The sequence below is a fragment of the Leuresthes tenuis genome, unplaced genomic scaffold, assembly GCF_036924035.1.
Source record: "Leuresthes tenuis unplaced genomic scaffold, fLeuTen1.0.hap1 SCAF_29, whole genome shotgun sequence".
Lineage (NCBI taxonomy): Eukaryota > Metazoa > Chordata > Actinopteri > Atheriniformes > Atherinopsidae > Leuresthes > Leuresthes tenuis.
The window spans coordinates 756,904-782,213 of record NW_027325383.1 but is presented as its reverse complement, the minus strand read 5'-3'; the positions used below and the strand labels follow the sequence as shown (position 1 = coordinate 782,213).

General features: G+C 47.6%; 4 non-coding genes across 4 annotated transcripts; all 4 read left to right on the top strand.

Moving 5' to 3' along the window:
- Positions 1-20,812: 20,812 nt before the first annotated feature.
- LOC140285156 (U5 spliceosomal RNA) lies at positions 20,813-20,926 on the top strand. Its single transcript, XR_011910298.1, has one exon. It is a non-coding gene; the product is annotated as a U5 spliceosomal RNA (small nuclear RNA).
- Positions 20,927-21,234: 308 nt separating this feature from the next.
- LOC140285152 (U2 spliceosomal RNA) lies at positions 21,235-21,425 on the top strand. The gene has a single exon (XR_011910294.1). It is a non-coding gene; the product is annotated as a U2 spliceosomal RNA (small nuclear RNA).
- Positions 21,426-21,815: 390 nt separating this feature from the next.
- LOC140285161 (U5 spliceosomal RNA) lies at positions 21,816-21,929 on the top strand. The gene has a single exon (XR_011910302.1). It is a non-coding gene; the product is annotated as a U5 spliceosomal RNA (small nuclear RNA).
- A 259-nt stretch (positions 21,930-22,188) lies between these two features.
- Positions 22,189-22,379, top strand: LOC140285166 (U2 spliceosomal RNA). Its single transcript, XR_011910307.1, has one exon. It is a non-coding gene; the product is annotated as a U2 spliceosomal RNA (small nuclear RNA).
- Positions 22,380-25,310: the final 2,931 nt, after the last annotated feature.

The following is a 25,310-nucleotide window of genomic DNA, read 5'->3' as shown; positions in this document are numbered from 1 at the left end:
AAGAAGCGGCAATCGCATACAACACAGCTGTGGATATAGATGACCTGAGACGACATGATAATACATCAACTGCTTAGTGACCATGCTACTGGACTAATGAATGTGTGTGTGTGTGTGTGAGAACATGCAACACCCATGGCACAGGACCTACATGATAACCGTGCTTAGTTATGAGTGTATAAGCGTACAGGGCCACAATCCACAGCCCCCCCCCCCCAAGCAATCAGAAGCAGGCAGAGAGGGCCACAAGACCCAGGCCACCAGCAGCCCCCACAGAGCACAGAACCCAGGCAGCCCACCGCAGGGGCAACCACGCATCCACCCAGAAGACTGCAGAGGAAGCCCCCGGAAAGAGCCCCCATAAGCATAGGGCAGAGGCACTCCGGAAACCAGGGGTAACAGCCCACCGACCCCGCCAGGCCCCAGCCGCCCAGACATGGGCCGTGCACTGGACCTGGGCCCCAGGAGCCCGAGCGCCCCCAAACCCCCCGGCAGAGGCCCCACCCAATACCCAGGAGGGCCAAGCGCCCCAGACAGCCACAAAGTGGGTCAGCGCCTGCCCCAGCGCCCCTGGCCAAGTGCCCTGGGAGTCAAGACGTGCCCACAGGTGGGTGAAGTCGCGAGCAGTGGGGAGAGGCAACGCTGATGCCCCATCGGGAGAAACACAGGCAGGCCAGGCGACAGCAAGTCCCAGATCCAGGCCCAATCATTACCACACACACTTTCACGTCCCATACATCCACACATCCACACATCCTACCTCCCTCGACTCTGCTGGGGTGTAGTGCAGCGGGCACACCAGGAGGCCAGCAACCCCCCAGCCACCACAGACCCCGAACCAGCAGAACAATTAATTAATCCTCCTGGCCCCTCCTGCCCCGAGCAGACACCAGGAAGCAGGGGTGTGCGAAGAAGACCCCTCCCCTCACCCTTCTGGCTCTTCAATATTTTCTAATAGTGAGCAATTAAAATTGAGGGGCAGCCAAACTTGTAGAACTGGGAGCGCGGCCCTCTGGGCAGCCTACATACCCAAAGAGCCCCGCCCACCAGATGCCACTCAGTGTAACCACCCCCCAAGACCTAATGTGTGTGTGTGAGTGTGTTTGATAAGTAGTAATGTCTAAGGTGAAATTAAAACAGGGGCAGGGAACTGCAGAGTGCAACCAAAGGGGACCACCTACGTGGCCCCATCCACTACACCCCACCGAACACACACGCCCCCAAAACCCTTCATGTGTGAGTGTGTGCTGTGTACAGGAGCCAAAAGGGAGAGGGGTATGGGGATATATACCGGGGGAGCTACTCTCCCCCAGAGAGGGCAGCCAGGGACTGGCTGCAATAGGCATCCCCGCTACCTGGGAGCCAACAATGGGCAGGAGGGCCTGATGTCCACCAGGCTCGGGGCCTGCAGCGACCATATTCCGGGAGCTACTGTACCCCCAGAAGGTACCCATCCCGCCCCACCCCACTCAACCCAACCCCACCCAGGAGGACCTCAACAAAAAACAAACAAACAACATCAAAAAACAAACAAACAAACCACCCGGTCACACCAGTCGCAGCAGCCCGGGCCTGAGACCCATCATCACCCAGCAACCCACCATCACCACTATGTGATAAAACTAATCAGAGGGGACCAGAGAGAATGAAATCCAGCCAATTGATGTTTTGAGGAGGCAGACATTGTTTCCATGCTTATATAATCTAAAAGAAAATTTCTAAACTGGTTAATACACAATTGTTCTTCGCTTTCCAGTTCATGAGAATAGTTTTCTTTGCGATACATAACACTGTGACAACCATGTGTGCTGAGTTAATTTCCATGTTGATGTTGTCTAAGTCACCCAGTATGCACAGTGTGGGGCATGCAGGGATGCTACACTTTAGCCATGTTGATAGGTCCTCACAGACTTCAAGCCAGAACTTCTGGACAGGCGCAGAAAACCACAAAGCGTGTGGATAATCATCAGGTGTGTTATCTGTGCAATGTGAGCAGATGTTTGAGTGTGTTAGACCCATCCTGAACATCCTTTGTCCTGTATAGTGTGTTCTATGAAGGATTTTGTATTGTATGAGCTGTAAATTAGGATTTCGAGTCTTTATGAAGGTGTTCAAACATATTTGTGGTTAGAAGCTATGACCAGAACTGATGGATAAATCTGCCTCCCATTTTGAGGATGGAAGAGACATTGTGTCATCTATCTTAGACAATAATTTATATATTTTTGATAGTAGTTTTGGGGTACAGATGCTTAGAAATTCTGCTACCCTAGTCGGGGGTTGTAAGTCTGGTTGGTGGAGGATATATCCATCCATCCATCCATCATCTGCCGCTTATCCGGGGGTCGGGTCGCGGGGGCAGGAGCTTGAGCAGAGAAACCCAGACGTCTCTGTCCCCGGCCACTTCCTCCAGCTCTTCCGGGGGGACCCCGAGGCGTTCCCAGGCCAGCCGAGAGACATAGTCTCTCCAACGTGTCCTGGGTCTCCCCCGGGGTCTCCTCCCAGTGGGACGTGCCCGGAACACCTCCCCAGGGAGGCGCCCAGGGGGCATCCTAACCAGATGCCCGAGCCACCTCATCTGACTCCTCTCAATGCGGAGGAGCAGCGGTTCTACTCCGAGCCCCTCCCGGATGACTGAGCTTCTCACCCTATCTCTAAGGGAGAGCCCAGACACCCTGCGGAGGAAACCCATTTCGGCCGCTTGTATTCGCGATCTTGTTCTTTCGGTCACTACCCACAACTCGTGACCATAGGTGAGGATGGGAACGTAGATTGACCAGTAAGTAGAGAGCTTCGCCTTCTGGCTCAGCTCCCTCTTCACAACGACGGGTCGGTGCAGAGCCTGCAATACTGCAGGCGCCGCACCGATCCGCCCGTCAATCTCCCGCTCCATTCGTCCGTCACTCGTGAACAAGACCCCGAGATACTTGAACTCCTCCTCTTGGGGAAGGATCTCATTCCCGACCCGGAGAGAGCATTCCACCCTTTTCCGGCTGAGAACCATAGTCTCGGATTTGGAGGTGCTGATTCTCATCCCAGCCGCTTCACACTCGGCTGCGAATCACTCCAGTGAGAGCTGAAGGTCACGGCCTGACGACGCTAACAGAACCACATCATCTGCAAAAAAGCAGAGACCCGATTCTGAGGTCGCCAAATGGGACACCCTCAACGCCCTGGCTCCGCCTAGAAATTCTGTCCATAAAAGTTAGGAACAGAATCGGTGACAAAGGGCAGCCCTGACGGAGTCCAACTCTCACCGGAAACGTATCCGACTTACTGCCGGCAATGCGGACCAAACTCTGGCACCGGTCATACAGAGACCGAACGGCCCCTATCAAGGGGTCCGGCACTCCATATTCCCGGAGCACCCCCCACAGGACTCCACGAGGGACACGGTCGAACGCTTTCTCCAAGTCCACAAAACACATGTAGACTGGTTGGGCGAACTCCCATGCACCCTCCAGGATCCTGCTGAGGGTATAGAGCTGGTCCACTGTTCCACGGCCAGGACGAAAGCCACACTGCATCTCCTGAATCCGAGGCTCGATTATCCGACGGATCCTCCTCTCTAATATCCCCGAATAGACCTTACCAGGGAGGCTGAGGAGTGTGATACCCCTATAGTTGGAACACACCCTCCGGTCCCCCTTTTATAAGAGGGGGACCACCACCCCAATCTGCCAGTCCAGAGGCACTGTCCCCGATGTCCACGCGATACTGCAGAGGCGTGTCAGCCAAGACAGCCCTACAACATCCAGAGCCTTGATAAACTCAGGACGGACCTCTTCCACCCCCGGGGCCTTGCCACCGAGGAGCTTTTTAACCACCTCGGCAACCTCAGCCCCAGAAATGGGAGGCCCCGTCTCCGAGCTCTCCGACTCTGCCTCTTCCGAGCATGTGTTGGTAGGATTGAGGAGTTCCTCGAAGTACTCCCCCCACCGACTCACAACATCCCTAGTTGAGGTCAGCAAAGCCCCGTCCCCACTGTAAACAGTGTTGACTGTGAGCCGCTTCCCCCCCCCGAGACGCCGGATGGTGGACCAGAATCTTTTCGAGGCCGTCCGGAAATCGTTCTCCATGGTCTCACCGAACTCCTCCCAGGCCCGAGTTTTTGCCTCAGCAACCGCCGAAGCCGTGGCCCGTCGGTACCTATCAGCTTCTTCCAGGGTCCCACTGTCCAAAAAGGCCCGATAGGACTCCTTCTTCAGCTTGACGGCTTCCCTCACCACTGGTGTCCACCAGCAGGTTCGAGGGTTGCCGCCACGACAGGCACCGACCACCTTACGGCCACAACTCCGACCAGCTGCCTCGGCAATGGAGTCACGGAACATGGCCCATTCGGACTCAATATCCCCCACCTCAAATATGGTTGAAGCTCTGCCGGAGGTGGGAGTTAAAGCTCCTTCTGACGGGGGATTCTGACAAACGCTCCCAGCAGACCCTCACAATACGTTTGGGCCTGCCAGGTCTGATTGGCATCCTCCCCCACCAGCGGAGCCAACTCACCACCAGGTGGTGATCAGTTGACAGCTCCGCCCCTCTCTTCACCCGAGTGTCCAGGACATACGGCCGCAAGTCCGATGATACAACCACAAAGTCGATCATCGAACTGCGGCCAAGGGTGTCCTGGTGCCAAGTGCACATATGGACACCCTTATGCCTGAACATGGTGTTCGTTATGGACAGTCTATGACTGGCACAGAAGTCCAACAACATAACACCACTCTGATTCAGATCGTGGGGGCCGTTCCTCCCAATCACACCCCTCCAGGTCTCACTGTCATTGCCCACGTGAGCATTGAAGTCCCCCAGCAGAATGAGGGAGTCTCCGGTAGGAGCATTCTCCAGTGCCTCCCCCAGAGACTCCAAAAAGGGTAGGTACTCTGAACTGCTGTTTGGCGCATAGGCACAAACAACAGTCAGGACTCGTCCCCCCACCCAAGGCGGAGGGAGGCTACCCTCTCGTTCACTGGGGTAAACCCCAATGTACTGGCACACAGCCGGGGGGCAATAAGTATGCCCACACCTGCTCTGCGCCTCTCACCACGGGCAACTCCAGAGTGGAAGAGAGTCCAACCCCTCTCAAGAGTACTGGTTCCAGATCCCAAGCCGTGCGTCGAGGTGAGTCCGACTATATCTAACGGTCTGATGAAGTTTCAACAATAAACAACAAACTTTGTATTATGAGAAAGAACCAGACTCATTCTTCAGGAATCCGAAAATAAGCTCTATTTTACGAGTTATGCACGAATTCGGATTCTCCTATAAAACGAATTCCTTAACTCAAACCAAGTTAAGACTGCTTTGTCCTTCATATTTATTCATGTCTAATCAAGTTTCAATGATAAACAACGTTGTACTTTGTAGAATGAGAAAGAACTTCTTCAGCAATAAGCATCTCTCGACAAATGACGAAATACAGATTTTGCTATAAAATTAATTGCTATCAGCCTGACTTAAAACTGTTTGTCTTCCTTATTTATCCACTTCAAATCAAGTTTCAACAATTAAAAAAATTTTGTAGTTTGAGAAAGAACAACTTAAACTTGAGCAATCAGTATAAAAAGAGGGTGGGCAAAGGTGCGAATATCAAACCATACATGATCAAAACAGGGAGCGGAGGTGTTTGGCTGAGACAAGGTGTGAATGTCCACCCATAATTAATGAAAAGCGGGCAACAAGTAGGTTCGAATGCCCAACCATACATCATCAAAAGCAGGAGTGGATATGTTCGGCTACAAGAAGGTTTGAACGTCTGACCATAGTTTGTAAAAAGCAGGTAAGAAAAGGTTCGAATGCCCGAACATACACCATCAAAGGCAGGGGGCGGAGGTGTTCCGCTGTAAGAAGGTGTGAATGTCCGACCATAGTGGGTAAAAAGCGGGTAAGAAAAGGTTAAAATACCCGACTGTACACAATCAATAGCGGGAGCGGAGTTGTTCGGCTACTAAAAGATGTGAAAGTCCGACTATGGTTTGTAAAAAGCGGGTAAGAAAAGGTTCAAATGCCTGACTATACACCATCAAAAGCGGGAGCGGAGGTGTTCCGCTGTAAGAAGGTGTAAATGTCCGACCATAGTTGGTAAAAAGCGGGTAAGAAAAGGTTAAAATACCCGACTGTACACAATCAATAGCGGGAGCGGAGTTGTTTGGCTACAAGAATGTGTGAAAGTCCGACCACGGTTTGTAAAAAGCGGGTAAGAAAAGGTTCGAATGCCCGAATATATACCATCAAAAGTGGAAGTGGATGTGTTCGGCTGCAAGAAGGTGTGAACGTCCGACCAAAGTTTGTAAAAAGCAGTTAAGAAAAGGTTCGAATATCCAACCAAACATAATCAAAAGCGGGAGCAGAGCTGTTCAACTGCAAGTAGGTGTGAATGTCAGATCATAATTTGCAAAAAGCTGATGAGAAAGGGTGAGAATGCCCGGCTATACACCATCAAATGCGGGAGCGGAAGTGTTCGGCTGTGAGTAGGTGTGAATGTCCGACCATAATTGCTGAAAAATGTGTTAGAAGAGACTAGAATGCCGGACAAGACATCATCAAATGCGGGAGCGGAGTTGTTCAGCTGTGAGTAGGTGTGAATCTCCGAGCATAGTTTGTAAAAAGGGGGTAAGAATAGGTTCGAATGCCCGAACATACACTATCAAAACAGGGAGCTGAGGTGGCTCAGCTGCAAGGTGTGAATGTGTGACTATAGTTTGTAAATAAGGTGCGAATGCCCAACAATGTATAATCAAAAGAGGGAGCGGAGGTTTTCGGCTACAACAAGGTTTGAATGTCCGACCATAGATTGTAAAAAGCGGGTAAGAAAAGGTTCAAATGCCTGACTATACACCATCAAAAGCGGGAGCAGAGGTGTTCCGCTGTAAGACGGTGTGAATGTCCGACCATATTTGGTAAAAAGCGGGTAAGAAAAGGTTAAAATACCCGACTGTACACAATCAATAGCGGGAGAGGAGGTGTTCAGCTGCAAGAAGGTGTGAATGTCCACCCATAATTACTGAAAAATGGGTAAGAAAAGGTGCGAATGCCCAACCATACATTATCAAAAGCAGGTGTGAATGTCAGATCATAATTTGCAAAAAGCTGATGAGAAAGGGTGAGAATGCCCGACTATACACCATCAAATGCGGGAGCGGAGTTGTTCGGCTGTGAGTAAGTGTGAATCTCCGACCATAATTGCTGAAAAATGTGTTAGAAAAGGTAAGAATGCCGGTCCATACATCATCAAAAGCGGGAGAGGTGGTGTTCGGCTGCAAGTAGGTGTGAATGTCCAGCCAGAATTACTAACAAACGGGTAAGAAAAGGTAGTATTGCCAGACCATACATGATCAAAACAGGGAGCGGAGGTGGTTCAGCTGCAAGAAGGTGTGAATGTCCGACTAAAGTTCAAATATATTAACAAAAGCGGGAGGAGAGGTCTTCGGATGAGAGTGGTTGAGAATTTCCAACCATAATCTATAAAATGCGGTGAAAAAAAAGGTGTTATAGAACACTAAAAGGTGGAGCGGAAGTGTTCGGCTGCAAGAAGGTGTGAATGTCCGACTATATTTGGTGAAAAGCAGGTGAAGCAAGGTCTGAATGCCCAACCTTACATCATCAAAAGCGAGATCAGAGGTGTTTGGCTGCATGAAGGCCATAGTTTGCCAAAAGCGGGTAAGCTGCGAATGACCGACTAAATATCAACAAAAGGTCTTCGGATGCAAGTGGGTGTGAATATCCCACCATACAAGTATGGTGGAGAGGAAGCTGTGAACAGCCGACCATAGTTGGCAAAAAGCGGGTGAGAAAAGGTGCGAATGTCCAACCATACATGATCAAAACAGGGAGCGGAGGTGTTTGGCTGTGACAAGGTGTGAATGTCCGACCATAGTTGGTAAAAAGTGGGTAAGAAAAGGTTAAAATACCCGACTGTACACAATCAATAGCGGGAGCGGATGTGTTTGGCTACAAGAATGTGTGACAGTCCGACCATGGTTTGTAAAAAACGGGTAAGAAAAGGTGCGAATGCCCGACAATGTATGATCAAAAGAGGGAGCGGAGGTTTTCGGCTACAAGAAGGTTTGAATGTCCGACCATAGTTTGTAAAAAGCTGCTAAGAAAAGGTTCGAATGCCTGAATATATACCATCAAAAGCGGAAGCGGAGGTGTTCGGCTACAAGAAGGTGTGAAAGTTCAACCATGGTTTGTAAAAAGCTGCTAAGAAAAGGTTCGAATGCCCGAATATATACCATCAAAAGCTGAAGCGGAGGTGTTCGGCTGCAAGAAGGTGTGAACGTCCGAACAAAGTTTGCAAAAAGCAGTTAAGAAATGGTTGGAATGCCCGAATATATACCATCAAAAGCGGGAGCAGAGCTGTTCGACTGCAAGTAGGTGTGAATGTCCAGCCATAATTACTCACAAACGGGTAAGAAAAGGTAGTATTGCCAGACCATACATGATCAAAACAGGGAGCTGAGGTGGTTCAGCTGCAAGGTGTGAATGTCTGACTATAGTTTGTAAAAAGCGGGTAAGACAAGGTGCGAATGCCCGACAATGTATGATCAAAAGAGGGAGTGGAGGTCTTCGGCTGCAAGGTCTGAATGTCCAACCATAATTTCTAAAAACCGGGTAAGAAAAGGCTCGAAAGCCCGACTATACACAATCAAAAGCGGGAGCGGGAGGTTTTCAGCTGCAAATCCTTCACTCAAACCAAGTGAAAACTGCTTTGTCCTTCATATTTATCAATGTCTAGATTTACTTCAACAAAGAACAACATTGTATTTTGCAGTAGTAGAAAGAGCAACACTTGAAGGAACAGGAATCCGAGAATAAGCTTATTTTCATACGTTCTGCATGATTTGGGATTTTATGTATAAAATGAATTCCTTTACTCAAACTATGTTAAAACTGCTTTGTCCTTCATATTTATCAATGTCTAGATTGACTTCAACAAAGAACAACATTGTATTTTGCAGTAGAAGAAATAGCAACACTGAAGGATCAGGAATCCGAAAACAAGCTTATTTTCATACGTTCTGCTTGATTTGGGATTTTGCTATAAAATTAATTCCTTCACTCAAACAAAGTGGAAACTGCTTTGTCCTTCATATTTATCAATGTCTATATCGATTTCAACAAAGAACAAGGCTGTATTTTGCAGTATAGGAAAGAGCAACACTGGAGGATCAGGAATCCGAGAATAAGCTTACTTTCATGAGTCCTGCACGATTTCGGATTTTCCTATAAAATGAATTGCTTTGCTCAAACCAAGTTAAAATTGCTTTGTCCTTCATAGTTATCCATGTCTAAAATGTATCAAGCATAAAGTTCCTCATATTACCCTGAATGAGAAAGAAGCATCCCTTTGGTTGAGCAATACGTTCCTTTTGCGGAGTTATGCATGATTTCGGATTTTGCTATAAAATTCATTCCTTCACACCTTTTTTTTTCACCGCATTTTATAGATTATGGTTGGAAATTTCAACCACTCTAATCCGAAGACCTCTCCTCCCGCTTTTGTTAATATATTTGAACTTTAGTTGGACATTCACCCCTTTTTGCAGCTAAACCACCTCAGCTCCCTGTTTTGATCATATATGGTCTGGCAATACTACATTTTCTTACCCGTTTGTGAGTAATTATGGCTGGATATTCACACCTACTTGCAGCTGAACACAATCTCTCTCGCTTTTAATTATGTTTGGATATTCGAACCTTTTCTTTACTGCTTTTTGCCAACTTTGGTCGGACGTTCACACCTTCTTGCAGCCGAACACCTCCGCATCCGCTTTTGATGGTATATATTCTGGCATTCGAACCTTTTCTTACCAGCTTTTTACAAACGATGGTTGGACTTTCACACCTTCTTGTAGCCGAACAACTCCGCTCCCGCTATTGATTGTGTACAGTCGGGTATTTTAACCTTTTCTTACCCGCTTTTTACCAACTATGGTCGGACATTCACACCGTCTTACAGCGGAACATCTCCGCTCCCGCTTTTGATGGTGTATAGTCAAGCATTTGAACCTTTTCTTACTCGCTTTTTACAAACTATGGTCGGACATTCAAACCTTCTTGTAGCCGAAAACCTCTGCTCCCTCTTTTGATTATACATTGCCGGGCATTCGCACCTTATCTTACCCGCTTTTTACAAACTATAGTCAGACATTCACACCTTGGTGCTGAACCACCTCAGCTCCCTGTTTTGATCATGTATGGTCTGGCAATACTACCTTTTCTTACCCGTTTGTGAGTAATTATGGCTGGACATTCACACCTACTTGCAGTCGAACAGCTCTGCTCCCGCTTTTGATTATGTTTGGTTGGATATTCGAACCTTTTCTTAACTGCTTTTTACAAACTTTGGTTGGATGTTCACACCTTCTTGCAGCCGAACACCTCCGCTTCCGCTTTTGATGGTATATATTCGGGCATTCGAACCTTTTCTTACCAGCTTTTTACAAACCATGGTTGGACTTTCACACCTTCTTGTAGCCGAACAACTCCGCTCCCCCTATTGATTGTGTACAGTCGGGTATTTTAACCTTTTCTTACCCACTTTTTACCAACTATGGTCGGACATTCACACCTTCTTACAGCGGAACACCTCCGCTCCCTCTTTTGATGGTGTATGTTTGGGCATTCGAACCTTTTCTTACCCGCTTTTTACAAACTATGCTCGGACATTCAAACCTTCTTGTAGCCGAACACATCCACTCCTGCTTTTGATGATGTATGCTTGGGCATTCAAACCTACTTTTTGCCCGCTTTTCATTAATTTTGGGTGGACATTCACACCTTGTCACAGCCAAACACCTCCGCTCCCTGTTTTGATCATGTATGGTTGGACATTCGCACCTTGTCTCACCCGCTTTTTGCAAACTATGGTCGGCTGTTCACAGCTTCCTCTCCACCATACTTGTATGGTGGGATGTTCACACCCAGTTGCATCCGAAGACCTCCGCCCCCACTTTTGTTGATATTTAGTTGGTCATTCGCAGCTTACCCGCTTTTGGCAAACTATGGCCTTCTTGCAGCCAAACACCTCTGATCTCGCTTTTGATAATGTAAGGTTGGGCATTCAGACCTTGCTTCACCTGCTTTTCACCAAATATAGTCGGACATTCACACCTTCTTGCAGCCGAACACTTCCGCTCCACCTTTTAGTGTTCTATCACACCTTTTTTTCACCGAATTTTATAGATTATGGTTGGAAATTCTCAACCACTCTCATCCGAAGACCTCTCCTCCCGCTTTTGTTAATATATTTGAACTTTAGTCGGACATTCACACCTTCTTGCAGCTGAACCACCTCCGCTCCCTGTTTTGATCATGTATGGTCTGGCAATACTACCTTTTCTTACCCGTTTGTGAGTAATTATGGCTGGACATTCACACCTACTTGCAGCCGAACACCACCTCTCTCGCTTTTGATGATGTATGGACCGGCATTCTTACCTTTTCTAACACATTTTTCAGAAATTACGGTCGGAGATTCACACCTACTCACAGCCGAACAACTCCGCTCCCGCATTTGATGGTGTGCAGTCGGACATTCTCACCCTTTCTCATCAGCTTTTTGCAAATTATGATCTGACATTCACACCTACTTGCAGTCGAAAAGCTATGCTCCCGCTTTTGATTATGTTTGGTTGGATATTCAAACCTTTTCTTAACTGCTTTTTACAAACTTTGGTTGGACGTTCACACCTTCTTGTAGCCGAACACATCCACTCCTGCTTTTGATGATGTATGGTTGGTTATTCGCACCTTTTTTTTACCCATTTGTCCGGAATAATGGGTGGACATTCACACCTTCTTGCAGCTGAACACCTCCTCTCCCACTTATGATCATGTGCGGTTTGATTTTCGAAAATTTTCTTTCATGTTTTCTAGCAATTATTGATGGACATTTAGACCTTCTTGCAGCTGAACACCTCCGCTCCTGCTTTTGATCATACCTTGTCAGGCATTCGCACCATGTCTTACCCGCTTTTTACAAACTTTAGTCGAACATTTACACCTTTTTGCAGCCGAACACCACCTCTCTCGCTTTTGATGATGTATGGTCCGGCATTCTTTCCTTTTCTAACACATTTTTCAGCAATTATGGTCGGACATTCACACCTACTCAGAGCCGAACACCTCCGCTCCCGCATTTGATGGTGTATAGTCGGGCATTCTCACCCTTTCTCATCAGCTTTTTGCAAATTATGATCTGACATTCACACCTGCTTTTGATAATGTATGGTTGGGCATTCGCACCTTTTTTTACCCATTTTTCAGGAATTATGGGTGGACATTCACACCTTCTTGCAGCTGAACACCTCCTCTCCTTCTTATGATCATGTGCGGATGATATTCGAAAAATTTCTTTCATGTTTTAAAGCAATTATTGATGGACATTCAGACCTTCTTGCAGCTGAACCACTCTGCTCCCGCTTTTGATGGTGTATAGTCGGGCTTTCGAGCCTTTCCTTCCCGGTTTTTACAAATTATGGTTGGACATTCAGACCTTCTTGCAGCCGAACACCTCCGCTCCCTCTTTTGATCATACATTGTCGGGCATTAGCACCTTTTCTTACCCGCTTTTTACAAACCATAGTCGGACTTTCACATCTTTTAGTAGCCGAACAATTCCGCTCCCGCTATTGATTGTGTACAGTCGGGTATTTTAACCTTTTCTTACCCGCTTTTTACCAACTATGGTCGGACATTCACACCTTCTTACAGCGGAACACCTCCGCTCCCTCTTTTGATGGTGTATGTTCGGGCAGTCAAACCTTTTCTTACCTGCTTTTTACAAACTATGGTCAGACATTCAACCCTTCTTGGAGCCGAACACATCCACTCCTGCTTTTGATTATGTATAGTTGGGCATTCGCACCTTTTCTTACCCATTTTTCAGTAATTATGGGTGTACATTAACACCTTCTTGCAGCCGAACACCTCCGCTCCCTCTTTTGATCATACATTTTCGGGCCTTCGCACCTTTTCTTACCCGCTTTTTACAAACCATGGTCGGACTTTCACACCTTTTAGTAGCCAAACAACTCCGCACCCGCTACTGATTGTGTACAGTCGGGTATTTTAACCTTTTCTTACCCGTTTTTTACCAACTATGGTCGGACATTCACACCTTCTTACAGCGGAACACCTCCGCTCCCTCCTTTGATGGTGTATGTTTGGGCATTCGAACCTTTTCTTACCCGCTTTTTACAAACTATGGTCAGACGTTCAAACCTTCTTGTAGCCGAACATATCCACTCCTGCTTTTGATGATGTATGGTTGGGCATTCGAACCTACTTGTTGCCCGCTTTTCATTAATTATGGGTGGACATTCACACCTTGTCTCAGCCAAACACCTCCGCTCCCTGTTTTGATCATGTATGGTTTGACATTCGCACCTTTGCCCACCCTCTTTTTATACTGATTGCTCAAGATTAAGTTGTTCTTTCTCAAACTACAAAATTTTTTTAATTGTTGAAACTTGATTTGAAGTGGATAAATAAGGAAGACAAACAGTTTTAAGTCAGGCTGATAGCAATTAATTTTATAGCAAAATCTGTATTTCGTCATTTGTCGAGAGATGCTTATTGCTGAAGAAGTTCTTTCTCATTCTACAAAATACAACGTTGTTTATCATTGAAACTTGATTAGACATGAATAAATATGAAGGACAAAGCAGTCTTAACTTGGTTTGAGTTAAGGAATTCGTTTTATAGGAGAATCCGAATTCGTGCATAACTCGTAAAATAGAGCTTATTTTCGGATTCCTGAAGAATGAGTCTGGTTCTTTCTCATAATACAAAGTTTGTTGTTTATTGTTGAAACTTCATCAGACCGTTAGATATAGTCGGACTCACCTCGACGCACGGCTTGGGATCTGGAACCAGTACTCTTGAGAGGGGTTGGACTCTCTTCCACTCTGGAGTTGCCCGTGGTGAGAGGCGCAGAGCAGGTGTGGGCATACTTATTGCCCCCCGGCTGTGTGCCAGTACATTGGGGTTTACCCCTGTGAACGAGAGGGTAGCCTCCCTCCGCCTTTGGGTGGGGGGACGAGTCCTGACTGTTGTTTGTGCCTATGCGCCAAACAGCAGTTCAGAGTACATACCCTTTTTGGAGTCTCTGGGGGAGGCACTGGAGAATGCTCCTACCGGAAACTCCCTCATTCTGCTGGGGGACTTCAATGCTCACGTGGGCAATGACAGTGAGACCTGGAGGGGTGTGATTGGGAGGAACGGCCCCCCCGATCTCAATCAGAGTGGTGTTATGTTGTTGGACTTCTGTGCCAGTCATAGACTGTCCATAACGAACACCATGTTCAGGCATAAGGGTGTCCATATGTGCACTTGGCACCAGGACACCCTTGGCCGCAGTTCGATGATCAACTTTGTGGTTGTATCATCGGACTTGCGGCCGTATGTCCTGGACACTCGGGTGAAGAGAGGGGCGGAGCTGTCAACTGATCACCACCTGGTGGTGAGTTGGCTCCGCTGGTGGGGGAGGATGCCGATCAGACCTGGCAGGCCCAAACGTATTGTGAGGGTCTGCTGGGAGCGTTTGTCAGAATCCCCCGTCAGAAGGAGCTTTAACTCCCACCTCCGGCAGAGCTTCAACCATATTTGAGGTGGGGGACATTGAGTCTGAATGGGCCATGTTCCGTGACTCCATTGCCGAGGCAGCTGGTCGGAGTTGTGGCCGTAAGGTGGTCGGTGCCTGTCGTGGCGGCAACCCTCGAACCTGCTGGTGGACAGCTGAAGAAGGAGTCCTATCGGGCCTTTTTGGCCAGTGGGACCCTGGAAGAAGCTGATAGGTACCGACGGGCCAGACGGGCCACGGCTTCGGCGGTTGCTGAGGCAAAAACTCGGGCCTGGGAGGAGTTCGGTGAGACCATGGAGAACGATTTCCGGACGGCCTCGAAAAGATTCTGGTCCACCATCCGGCGTCTCGGGGGGGGGAAGCGGCTCACAGTCAACACTGTTTACAGTGGGGACGGGGCTTTGCTGACCTCAACTAGGGATGTTGTGAGTCGGTGGGGGGAGTACTTCGAGGAACTCCTCAATCCTACCAACACATGCTCGGAAGAGGCAGAGTCGGAGAGCTCGGAGACGGGGCCTCCCATTTCTGGGGCTGAGGTTGCCGAGGTGGTTAAAAAGCTCCTCGGTGGCAAGGCCCCGGGGGGGGATGAGGTCCGTCCTGAGTTTCTCAAGGCTCTGGATGTTGTAGGGCTGTCTTGGCTGACACGCCTCTGCAGTATCGCGTGGACATCGGGGACAGTGCCTCTGGACTGGCAGATTGGGGTGGTGGTCCCCCTCTTTAAAAAGGGGGACCGGAGGGTGTGTTCCAACTATAGGGGTATCACACTCCTCAGCCTCCCTGGTAAGGTCTATTCGGGGGTATTGGAGAGGAGGATCCGTCGGATAATCGGGCCTCGGATTCAGGAGATGCAGTGTGGCTTTCGTCCTGGCCGTGGAACAGTGGACCAGCTCTATACCCTCAGCAGGATCCTGGAGGGTGCATGGGAGTTCGCCCAACCAGTCTACATGTGTTTTGTGGACTTGGAGAAAGCGTTCGACCGTGTCCCTCGTGGAGTCCTGTGGGGGGTGCTCCGGGAATATGGAGTGCCGGACCCCTTGATAGGGGCCGTTCGGTCTCTGTATGACCGGTGCCAGACTTTGGTCCGCATTGCCGGCAGTAAGTCGGATACGTTTCCGGTGAGAGTTGGACTCCGTCAGGGCTGCCCTTTGTCACCGATTCTGTTCCTAACTTTTATGGACAGAATTTCTAGGCGGAGCCAGGGCGTTGAGGGTGTCCCATTTGGCGACCTCAGAATCGGGTCTCTGCTTTTTGCTGATGATGTGGTTCTGTTAGCGTCGTCAGGCCGTGACCTTCAGCTCTCACTGGAGTGATTCGCAGCCGAGTGTGAAGCGGCTGGGATGAGAATCAGCACCTCCAAATCCGAGACTATGGTTCTCAGCCGGAAAAGGGTGGAATGCTCTCTCCGGGTCGGGAATGAGATCCTTCCCCAAGAGGAGGAGTTCAAGTATCTCGGGGTCTTGTTCACGAGTGACGGACGAATGGAGCGGGAGATTGACGGGCGGATCGGTGCGGCGCCTGCAGTGTTGCAGGCTCTGCACCGACCCATCGTTGTGAAGAGGGAGCTGAGCCAGAAGGCGAAGCTCTCTACTTACTGGTCAATCTACGTTCCCATCCTCACCTATGGTCACGAGTTGTGGGTAGTGACCGAAAGAACAAGATCGCGAATACAAGCGGCCGAAATGGGTTTCCTCCGCAGGGTGTCTGGGCTCTCCCTTAGAGATAGGGTGAGAAGCTCAGTCATCCGGGAGGGGCTCGGAGTAGAACCGCTGCTCCTCCGCATTGAGAGGAGTCAGATGAGGTGGCTCGGGCATCTGGTTAGGATGCCCCCTGGGCGCCTCCCTGGGGAGGTGTTCCGGGCACGTCCCACTGGGAGGAGATCCCGGGGGAGACCCAGGACACGTTGGAGAGACTATGTCTCTCGGCTGGCCTGGGAACGCCTCGGGGTCCCCCCGGAAGAGCTGGAGGAAGTGGCCGGGGACAGAGACGTCTGGGTTTCTCTGCTCAAGCTGCTGCCCCCGCGACCCGACCCCCGGATAAGCGGCAGATGATGGATGGATGGATGGATTTATCCTCCACCAACCAGACTTACAACCCCCGACTAGGGTAGCAGAATTTCTAAGCATCTGTACCCCAAAACTACTATCAAAAATATATAAATTATTGTCTAAGATAGATGACACAATGTCTCTTCCATCCTCAAAATGGGAGGCAGATTTATCCATCAGTTCTGGTCATAGCTTCTAACCACAAATATGTTTGAACACCTTCATAAAGACTCGAAATCCTAATTTACAGCTCATACAATACAAAATCCTTCATAGAACACACTATACAGGACAAAGGATGTTCAGGATGGGTCTAACACACTCAAACATCTGCTCACATTGCACAGATAACACACCTGATGATTATCCACACGCTTTGTGGTTTTCTGCGCCTGTCCAGAAGTTCTGGCTTGAAGTCTGTGAGGACCTATCAACATGGCTAAAGTGTAGCATCCCTGCATGCCCCACACTGTGCATACTGGGTGACTTAGACAACATCAACATGGAAATTAACTCAGCACACATGGTTGTCACAGTGTTATGTATCGCAAAGAAAACTATTCTCATGAACTGGAAAGCGAAGAACAATCTGTGTATTAACCAGTTTAGAAATTTTCTTTTAGATTATATTAGCATGGAAACAATGTCTGCCTCCTCAAAACATCAATTGGCTGAATTTCATTCTCTCTGGTCCCCTCTGATTAGTTTTATCACATAGTGGTGGTGGTGGGTTGCTGGGTGATGTTGGGTCTCAGGCCCGGGCTGCTGCGACTGGTGTGACCGGGTGGTTTGTTTGTTTGTTTTTTGTAGAGGTCCTCCTGGGTGGGGTTGGGTTGAGTGGGGTGGGGAGGGATGCGTACCTTCTGGGGGTACAGTAGCTCCCGGAATATGGTCGCTGCAGGCCCCGAGCCTGGTGGACATCAGGCCCTCCTGCCCATTGTTGGCTCCCAGGTAGCGGGGATGCCTATTGCAGCCAGTCCCTGGCTGCCCTCTCTGGGGGAGAGTAGCTCCCCCGGTATATATCCCCATACCCCCCTCCCTTCTGGCTCCTGTACACAGCACACACTCACACATGAAGGGTTTTGGGGGCGTGTGTGTTCGGTGGGGTGTAGTGGATGGGGCCACGTAGGTGGTCCCCTTTGGTTGCACTCTGCAGTTCCCTGCCCCTGTTTTAATTTCACCTTAGACATTACTACTTATCAAACACACTAACACACACACATTAGGTCTTGGGGGGTGGTTACACTGAGTGGCATCTGGTGGGCGGGGCTCTTTGGGTATGTAGGCTGCCCAGAGTGCCGCGCTCCCAGTTCTACAAGTTTGGCTGCCCCTCAATTTTAATTGCTCACTATTAGAAAATATTGAAGAGCCAGAAGGGTGAGGGGAGGGGTCTTCTTCGCACACCCCTGCTTCCTGGTGTCTGCTCGGGGCAGGAGGGGCCAGGAGGATTAATTAATTGTTCTGCTGGTTCGGGGTCTGTGGTGGCTGGGGGGTTGCTGGCCTCCTGGTGTGCCCGCTGCACTACACCCCAGCAGATTCGAGGGAGGTAGGATGTGTGGATGTGTGGATGTATGGGACGTGAAAGTGTGTGTGGTAATGATTGGGCCTGGATCTGGGACTTGCTGTCGCCTGGCCTGCCTGTGTTTCTCCCGATGGGGCATCAGCGTTGCCTCTCCCCACTGCTCGCGACTTCACCCACCTGTGGGCACGTCTTGACTCCCAGGGCACTTGGCCAGGGGCGCTGGGGCAGGCGCTGACCCACTTTGTGGCTGTCTGGGGCGCTTGGCCCTCCTGGGTATTGGGTGGGGCCTCTGCCGGGGGGTTTGGGGGCGCTCGGGCTCCTGGGGCCCAGGTCCAGTGCACGGCCCATGTCTGGGCGGCTGGGGCCTGGCGGGGTCGGTGGGCTGTTGCCCCTGGTTCCCGGAGTGCCTCTGCCCTATGCTTATGGGGGCTCTTTCCGGGGGCTTCCTCTGCAGTCTTCTGGGTGGATGCGTGGTTGCCCCTGCGGTGGGCTGCCTGGCTGCCTGGGTTCTGTGCTCTGTGGGGGCTGCTGGTGGCCTGGGTCTTGTGGCCCTCTCTGCCTGCTTCTGATTGCTTGGGGGGGGGGCTGTGGATTGTGGCCCTGTACGCTTATACACTCATAACTAAGCACGGTTATCATGTAGGTCCTGTGCCATGGGTGTTGCATGTTCTCACACACACACACACACATTCATTAGTCCAGTAGCATGGTCACTAAGCAGTTGATGTATTATCATGTCGTCTCAGGTCATCTATATCCACAGCTGTGTTGTATGCGATTGCCGCTTCTTGTGCTTGTTTTTGTTTGTTTGTGTGTTTGTTTTTTTCTCTGCTTGTCTGCTTTCAGGTGCTCCTGGTGGCGCTAAGGCTGGATTCCCCTCATAGGCCATGGATTGTTGTCTGTTTTGTTTTTTACAGGTGTAGCAGCTGGTTGTCTGGTTTTTGTTTCTATTTTTGTTCTGTTTCCTCTTCTTTCCTCTTCTTCTTTCCTTGTCCCCCGGTCCGGTTCAGTTCAGTTCATGTCATATATTGTAAACAGAAATAAATAAATGGGCATCAAGGGGAGCTTTACATTTATAAAACTTCCCTTGGCAAAACAAATCTGTTTGGCATCAAAGGTATTCAGACTACAATTCTTCTGACATAATGCTGAACAGGACAAGGGGAAAAAAAGTAAAGAAGACAGTTCTGCCGAAAGCCAGGGACTAGACCTGTTCTAAGTTCTATACTTTTTAAAAGGGGCGTGTTTAGCAACTATGGAATTAGAAGATTTACAAAAATGGTCAAGTGCTAGATCTTCATCTGGGATTTTAACAGTGTCATATAACTATTCAACAGATCAGTTAAAAAAAAGCCTGCTCATGGAGATGTTTCAGGATCTGGATACCAAGCGTGGACCTAATGTTTTCATTTTTGCAATTCTGATACAGGCTATTGAGCAGTGATAACTAACACCAAGTTCAGATACTGCGGATTTTCTACCTTTGATTTGTTAAGATTGAGCCAATCAGGGACAACCTTGAAGGATCTCTTTGGTTTTGTAGGATCAGTAATTACCTGAGAAAGGTTGATATTGGTACACACCTTTTTTAAATGATCAGAGGCAGAGTTCAACTTGTTTAAATTAAAATTGCCACACAGAGATTGGGTTTAGGCCACATGCACACAGAATGACATCAACAAATATAAGAAATATTAAACATTTACACATAGATTTTTAAATATATGTAGAGGAATGATACTTTAAAATTCGTTGACAAAACCGTAAAAGAGAATGCACACTTGACACAGGATTTTACTGCTTTAGAGTTAAAAAAAATGCCTAACAGGTTTTAAGAGAAGTCGAGCTCCGGGTTTAGACGGGCTTCCTGCAGAATTCTATCTGACCTTTTGGGACCTTTTATCATCAGACATTTTAGATGTTTTTAAAGATTTTGAAAAACTCGACCGACTGCCTGACAGTTTTAGAGTGGGAATAGTGACTCTACTTTATAAAAAAAATGATAAGACTGACCTAAAGAATTGGAGGCCCATCACACTTTTAAACTTTGACTGTAAACTTTTTAGCAAGGTTTTAGCGACACGGATGTCCTCTGTTTTAGAGGAGGTAATTCACCCAGACCAGGCTTGTGCAATCTCAGGGAGACAACTCACTGACAGCCTCGTACTGATTCGAGACATCATTGATTACGATAGAGAAAGAAACACCCGGCTTGTCATCTTAAATTTAGACTTTGAAAAAGCTTTTCATCAGGTCTCGCAAAGCAGTTTTAACATAGTTTGAGTGAAGGAATTCATTTTATAGATAAAATCCCAAGAGTCTGCTGAGAAAAGAGAGTGAATACGAAGTAGACTTTAACACGGCTCTGGGAGCAATCCGAGTGCGGGCTAACCGGGAGAATTGCTTGAAAGAAACGCGACACCGAATGAGCGGTCAGAAAAAAGCCTCAATACGGTGTTCCCATGGTGTTTTTGTTGCTGCCTTGTCTTTTGCACATAGTAAAAGACAAGGCAGCCATCGAATAGGGCCCGATTGTTCCTACTTGGTCAGCCGAGGAGCAAGGGGGGGGAGCAAGCGTCTCCACCAAGCAAAGCTCACCATGGGGAAGGTGGCTATGCCAACTAGCCTGATGCCCTGCTCCTGCAGTGACGGATAATCGTACTCTGGTTTCTCTTCATAACGTACAAGTCTTTCGCCTTTTACTAAAGACTTCCGTGGAGAGCAGCACTAATGAGTTGTTTCTATTTTTGGCAGGCTTTACCTTTGCGGGTGAAGCCCTTTTTGTCTGTGCAAAAGAAATCTTGTTACTGTGCAGAGTGACTTCTCTGAGTAGAGTCGCCTTACTTGTTGCGACTGTGCCGATGTTCGAAGCTGGAGTGCAAAGTTGTTGCTTGAATGGTGCTTGCTGGAGCGTGCGGGAGTGCAAATTTATACCATTTGAAAGGGCTGAAGAGTGCTCAGTGCAGCGGGTGGGCGGAGGTGCAAAGTGACACTCTGGCCACCTATGGCCATAAAAAGAACACCGCTACAAGTGCGCATTGTGCCAGGAAGGGCCCTCGGACGTGAACCAGTGGACAGTTATCGCTTCTCAGTCTTTTAGCTCAGATCAAGTGTAATATCTGTTCTTATCAGTTTAATTTCTGATATGTCCTCTATACGAGGACTACATATTAAATGGATTTTTAGCAATAGGAGTTGAAAAAGGAGCTTGTTCCGTTCACTCCAAACATCGACCCAGTACTGCAGTGCCGCTGGGAACGGTGCTCTCTTCTCTGCTCTAGTGAAAAAGCAAACAGCGGTGCAGGATGGAAGTTTCTTTTAGTCTGCTGAGAAGAGAGTGTGAATGCGAAGTAGACTTTAACACGGCTCTGGGAGCAAGCCGAGTGCGGGCTAACCGGGAGAATTGCTTGAAAGAAACGCGACACCGAATGAGCGGTCAGAAAAAAGCCTCAATACGGTGTTCCCATGGTGTTTTTGTTGCTGCCTTGTCTTTTGCACAGAGTAAAAGACAAGGCAGCCATCGAATAGGGCCCGATTGTCCCTACTTGGTCAGCCGAGGAGCAAGGGGGGGGAGCAAACGTCTCTACCAAGCAAAGCTCACCATGGGGAAGGTGGCTATGCCAACTAGCCTGATGCCCTGCTCCTGCAGTGACGGATAATCGTACTCTGGTTTCTCTTCATAACGTACAAGTCTTTCGCCTTTTACTAAAGACTTCCGTGGAGAGCAGCACTAGTGAGTTGTTTCTATTTTTGGCAGGCTTTACCTTTGCGGGTGAAGCCCTTTCTGTCTGTGCAAAAGAAATCTTGTTACTGTGCAGAGTGACTTCTCTGAGTAGAGTCGCCTTACTTGTTGCGACTGTGCTGACGTTGTTGCTTGAATGGTGCTTGCTGGAGCGTGCAGGAGTGCAAAGTTATACCATTTAAAAGGGCTGAAGAGTGCTCAGTGCGGAGGTGCAAAGTGACACTAAAAAGAACACCGCTACAAGTGCGCATTGTGCCAGGAAGGGCCCTCGGACGTGAACCAGTGGACAGTTATCGCTTCTCGGCCTTTTGGCTAAGATCAAGTGTGGTATCTGTTCTTATCAGTTTAATATTTGATATGTCCTCTATACGAGGACTACATATTAAATGGATTTTTAGCAATAGGAGTTGAAAAAGGAGCTGGCTCCGTTCACTCCAAGCATCGACCCGGTACTGCAGTGCCGCTGGGAACGGTGCGATCTTCTCTGCTCTTGTGAAAAAGCAAACAGCGGTGCAGGATGGAAGTTTCAGGGTCCTATTCGATGGCTGCAACACCTGAAAGAGATATTGATGCGAGACCTGATGAAAAGCTTTTTCAAAGTCTAAATTTAAGATGACAAGCCGGGTGTTTCTTTCTCTATCGTAATCAATGATGTCTCGAATCAGTACGAGGCTGTCAGTGAGTTGTCTCCCTGAGATTGCACAAGCCTGGTCTGGGTGAATTACCTCCTCTAAAACAGAGGACATCCGTGTCGCTAAAACCTTGCTAAAAAGTTTACAGTCAAAGTTTAAAAGTGTGATGGGCCTCCAATTCTTTAGGTCAGTCTTATCATTTTTTTTATAAAGTAGAGTCACTATTCCCACTCTAAAACTGTCAGGCAGTCGGTCGAGTTTTTCAAAATCTTTAAAAACATCTAAAATGTCTGATGATAAAAGGTCCCAAAAGGTCAGATAGAATTCTGCAGGAAGCCCGTCTAAACCCGGAGCTCGACTTCTCTTAAAACCTGTTAGGCATTTTTTTTAACTCTAAAGCAGTAAAATCCTGTGTCAAGTGTGCATTCTCTTTTACGGTTTTGTCAACGAATTTTAAAATTTCTGCCGATGTTTCCAAGTGCACTGGTTTCTCTTTGTACATGTTACTATAAAAGGTATGTACAGTTTCAATCATCTCTTGTGTGGATTTTGTTCAAAACCCATCTTCTCTTTTTAGATTTTGAATACACTCCTTTTTATTTATAACTTTCTTAAAAAAGTACCGTGTGCATTTTTCACCTTCCTCAATTTCCTGCTCCCTGCTTCTTACAAAAATTCCTTTACTCTTTATTTCTGCTAAAACTGACATTTCCTTTTTGACATCTTTGATTTCTTCATTAAAGTTTATGCCACACTGATTTAGTTTAAAGTAGCGCTGTAAGCGTTTCTGTTGTCCCATCATACATCTATTCTCTTTCCTTTTTTTACGTTTACCTTGCTGTTTAAAAAAAGTCTGGGTCGTTTCCTTCACCATTTCCCACCATTGTGCATGTGTTTCGTAGAGGTCTTGAAGGGTCTGCCACTCTTTATAACATTCCCTGTACTGACTGACTATGATTTCATCCTCCAACAGGGAACAGTTGAGTTTCCACAGACCACGTCCTACCGTCACACCAGAAGGGGGTGAAAGGGTGCAGGAGAGCATAAGGTGGTTTGAAAAGAAAACAGGGGTTAATCTAACATCAGTGGGTGGGCAATCTCTAGTAAAGAAATAATCGATGCGAGAGGCTCTGGTGCCATCATGACTAAACCAGGTGAAGCCCTCCTCTCTGGGATGCATGGTTTTAAAACAGTCAGTAAGCTTAAAATCCCTGCATATGCCCTGAAGTAAAATCGAAGTCTTATCCACTTTAAAATCTCCCCCTGCTCTTTTTCTATCTTTCCTGCTCAAGATACAGTTAAAATCCTGCTACAACTAAAGGTACTTGCCCTAGCATGTAAAGCTGTATATCTTCTAAAAGGTCATACCTGTCATTTTTCCATTGAAACCATAAATATTTAAGAGGTTAAAGTCTTGCCCCATAAAATTCAAGTGTGCTAAAAGTGCCCGTCCGTCTCTCACCACTGTGCTACCTTTCACCAGAACATGCGGATTTTTAATTAGAATGGCCACACCATCATTTTTATTTTGATTTGAACCACTCCATATCGATAAATGGGGCCACATTTCCTCCCATTGTCTATGGTTTTTTAAAAAAGGTAGTCCACATTCTTGTATTAAAAACACATCTGATTTTATGGAGTCTAAGAAGGATAAAATACTCTGGGCTCTTGTCTTTGATTTCACACTTCTCACATTTAGTGTTGAGAAGGTGAGAACCATTAAAAGGATAAAGGAAAGTAGGTATGTCATTTTCGTTTTTCTAAGTTATCAAAACAAATTACACACTCAGGTTATTTCTTGGGAAACTAGCTCTTCCTTCATTTCTTTAGGTGAAAAGTGAGTAGGGTGATCTATATTTCCTTTTCGGACTCTCTGTGTTACCCGTTTGGGAGTAATTATGGCTGGACATTCACACCTACTTGCAGCCGAACACCACCTCTCCCGCTTTTGATGATGTATGGACCGGCATTCTTACCTTTTCTAACACATTTTCCAGCAATTATGGTCGGACATTCACACCTATTCACAGCCGAACAACTCCGCTACCGCATTTGATGGTGTATAGTCAGGCATTCTCACCCTTTCTCATCAGCTTTTTGCAAATTATGATCTGACATTCACACCTACTTGCAGTCGAACAGCTCTGCTCCCGCTTTTGATTATGTTTGGTTAGATATTCGAAACTTTTCTTAACTGCTTTTTACAAACCTTGGTTGGACGTTCACACCTTCTTGCAGCCGAACACCTCCGCTTCTGCTTTTGATAGTGTATATTAGGGCATACGAACCTTTTCTTACCCGCTTTTTACAAACCATGGTCGGACTTTCACACCATCTCTTAGCTGAACAACTCCGCTCCCTCTTTTGATTGTGTACAGTCGGGTATTTCAACCTTTTCTTACCCGGTTTTTACCAACTATGGTTTGGACATTCACACCTTCTTACAGCGGAACACCTCCGCTCCCTCTTTTGATGGTGTATGTTCGGGCATTCGGACCTTGTCTTACCCGCTTTTTACAAACTTTAGTCGAACATTCACACCTTTTTGCAGCTGAACACCACCTCTCCCGCTTTTGATGATGTATGTTCCGGCATTCTTACCTTTTCTAACACATTTTTCAGCAATTATGGTCGGACATTCACGCCTACTCAGAGCCGAACACCTCTGCTCCCGCATTTGATGGTGTATAGTCAGGCATTCTCACCTTTTCTCATCAGCTTTTTGCAAATTATGATCTGACATTCACACCTGCTTTTGATAATGTATGGTTGGGCATTC